The sequence below is a fragment of the Schistocerca nitens genome, chromosome 9, assembly GCF_023898315.1.
Source record: "Schistocerca nitens isolate TAMUIC-IGC-003100 chromosome 9, iqSchNite1.1, whole genome shotgun sequence".
NCBI classification, from domain to species: Eukaryota; Metazoa; Arthropoda; class Insecta; order Orthoptera; family Acrididae; genus Schistocerca; species Schistocerca nitens.
The window spans coordinates 376,169,396-376,172,670 of record NC_064622.1 but is presented as its reverse complement, the minus strand read 5'-3'; the positions used below and the strand labels follow the sequence as shown (position 1 = coordinate 376,172,670).

The window sequence follows — 3,275 nt, the reverse complement described above, 5'->3', positions numbered from 1 at the left end:
ACGTGCATTGTCCTGTTGGAACAGCAAGTTCCCTTGCCGGTCTAGGAATGGTAGGATGGGTTCGATGACGGTTTGGATGTACCGTGCACTATTCAGTGTCCCCTCGACGATCACCAGTGGTGTACGGCCAGTGTAGGAGATCGCTCCCCACACCATGATGCCGGGTGTTGGCCCTGTGTGCCTCGGTCGTATGCAGCCCTGATTGTGGCGCTCACCTGCACGGCGCCAAACACGCATACGACCATCATTGGCACCAAAGCAGAAGCGACTCTCATCGCTGAAGACGACACGTCTCCATTCGTCCCTCCATTCAAGCCTGTCGCGACACCACTGGAGGCGGGCTGCACGATGTTGGGGCGTGAGCGGAAGACGGCCTAACGGTGTACGGGACCGTAGCCCAGCTTCATGGAGACGGTTGCGAATGGTCCTCGCCGATACCCCAGGAGCAACTACGGGGGAAAATTCTAAAGCCGTTGAATTAGCTTCAGTTGCTGCTAATTCTCACATTAGTTCTCATCAGCTGAAATGTGATTCCCGAATTTCGCAAAGGAGTGTTCTTCGAATACCTAAACGTAATAAATTCCATCCACAGCACATTAGTCGACATCTATCCCTTCATGAGGATTATTTCAGAAGCGTGTTGAATTTTGCCAATGGGTCTATTACAAATAGAAAATGGTACGTTTTCAAACATTTTCTTTTCTGATGAGGCGACATTCATCAATCATGTTCAAGCGAACCAACATAATATACATTACTGGTCAGTGGAAAATTGTAGATAGTTACGGGAAACGGGAAGTTGAGCATTAAAGGCAGCGGTGCGTGAATGTATCATGTGACCATACTTCAGATAAGAAAAGTTAATGGCCGGAAAGTGTTTTTTTGAACAAGAACTTTCACCGTTGCTTGAAGATGTGCCCCATGTCGAACTGGGTGCCATGTGGTATCAACACGATTGTTATCAGTCTCATTACTCAACTATAGCTAGCGAAATACTAAACAGATATTATCCTGATCGATGGATAACATATAGGAGCGCCTCTGACCTGCTTGCTCCCCTGCTGTTACGTCATCATACTATTTGTGCAATTCAAAGAGTATCCACTGAGCAAAAATATCACTGATTTCCTATTGAGCAAAGACCTAAATCAAACAAAGAAAGTACATGGCAGGTATAATTCTTTAATAACACAAAAATAATTACAAAATTATCATTCAGAATTAACTTGTTAGTTAAGGACTATGTGACAAACTGTTTCGCGTGGTTTCATTTGCAGCAATTGACAGTGTAATTCTAGAAAATAAGAGAGAGAGAGAGAGAGAGAGAGAAAATCATTATAAAGCGGATATATATCTGGGGTGAGGCATTCATGTTGTCGTGGCCATCTTGCTCCGAGGGGAAGGTGAAAATTTTCAGTATTCATAAAAGAGTGATCGAAATCGTCCTTAAAATGCCTGCCCAATGTTCCTTTCAGGGAAATTTTCTTAAATGGGGTGGTGTATTTTCTTCTACCAGACTGGAAAAGGCATTGAATTTGGAGTATAAATCTTGTAGAACATTTATCCACTAAGGCTGGTTGATGGTGTGATATATTTTGTTGTTGTTTTTCAATGCAGGAAATTCATTTGTTAATGTCAGCTAGTTTCTTGATATTTTATTTTTATTCCCATAACGATACTCATTTGCTTACTGGTTTGGTGAAATCGATACGAGTTTATCCAGAGGTAACTGAAACCGATTAAGAATGTTACCTACTATTCTGAGTGCACTATACTTCGTTTTGCAATCATTGGTATTCGATAGGCGATTAATGAGGGAATCGATATGATTTATATTTATGGTGAAGCTTGTATGAACGCTAGAGCAACTTGCAACTTATACGGAGAACGGTTATGGGAAGCTGAGCATCATAGGCAGTGGCGCTTGAATGTTTGGTATGGAATTCTAGGGTTAAGTATCATTGGACCATTCTTCGGGGAAAATAAACATAATGGCCACATATATAGAAAATTTTTTAGAAAATTTTTAGGCCAAGAACTTCCACCTTTGCTTCAAGATGTGCCCCTTATGGAACGGGGTGCCATGTGTTATCAACACGATGGTTACCAATCTCATTACTCAGCTATAGAAGGAGAAATACCAAACAGAGATTACCCTGATCGGTGGATAAGATATAAATGGGCCTTGCCACTGTCCTTCTCGCTCCCCTGCCTCACGGCTGCAGACTTTTTCGTATGGGGATACATGAAGGACAAAGTTTATCAAGAAATTCCAACCTCACCCGAAAAACTATGTCAACGAAGTAGGAATGTCTGTGCAGGAATCAGCAAAGAAATGTTCCGATATGTTCAACTGCTTTTGAAGTGCGTTTTCGTAAGTGCAGCGAAGCTAATGATCGTAACTTTGAGCATTTACTAAACTGAAATTGCTTGTAATGTGAACATAAATTTTGGTTATACAGTGTACTAGTATTGTACGCATAGAGTGGAAGTGGATGTCAGTAAAGTTAAAGTGTGTCAACACTATTTTCTGTCTTCTCACACCTGATGGATAAAAGTAATGCAACATTTATACTCAAAATTGAAGGCCCTTCCCAATTTCGTAGAAGAAAATACATAATCCCATTTTTTAAAAAAAGTAATGTGAACCTGAAAACGTATCGAGAATGGCATTTTAAGGAGGAGTTGCGGTCACTATCTTATGTCCTCTTATAAATACTGAAAAACTTGTGTGAAAACGTTTTAGATTTTCTCCTTCGTTTCGGAACAACATAGCTTCGACATTATATATGCCTCATTCCCACTTATCTTGCTCATCCAAAATAACTTTTTTTCTGATACGTTAAATGAAAAATTGTTCATCCAATGGTTTTCAACATCATTGGAAATTTCCAGAATGACATTTTCACTCTGCAGCGTAGTGCGCGCTGATATGAAACTTCCTGGCAGATTAAAACTGTATGCCGGACCGAGACTCGAACTCGGGACCTTTGCCTTTCGCGGGCAAGTGCTCTACCAACTGAGCTACCCAAGCACGGCTCACGCCCCGTCCTCACAGCTTTATTTATGCCAGTACCTCGTCTCCTAGCTGTTTTCTCGCTCTCGCTCTTATATCGGTCTCCACGGCGGAGCCCATCTCCGTGCAGCTTAGCCGAGCAGAAGTAGCAGCCGTTGTCAGCAGGCCGCCTTATGCTGTAGCGTCGGTAATATATGCTGCTCTGACCTGTAGGGTTTTAGTTGATTATTCAACAACCCAAAATTCCAGCTGAGGTCTC

The 3,275-nt window shown here is 42.0% G+C and overlaps 1 non-coding gene across 1 annotated transcript; it reads right to left on the bottom strand.

Moving 5' to 3' along the window:
- Positions 1 to 2,960: 2,960 nt before the first annotated feature.
- On the bottom strand, positions 2,961 to 3,035 carry Trnas-cga (transfer RNA serine (anticodon CGA)). The gene has a single exon. It is a non-coding gene; the product is annotated as a tRNA-Ser (tRNA).
- Between the last annotated feature and the right edge of the window lie 240 nt (positions 3,036 to 3,275).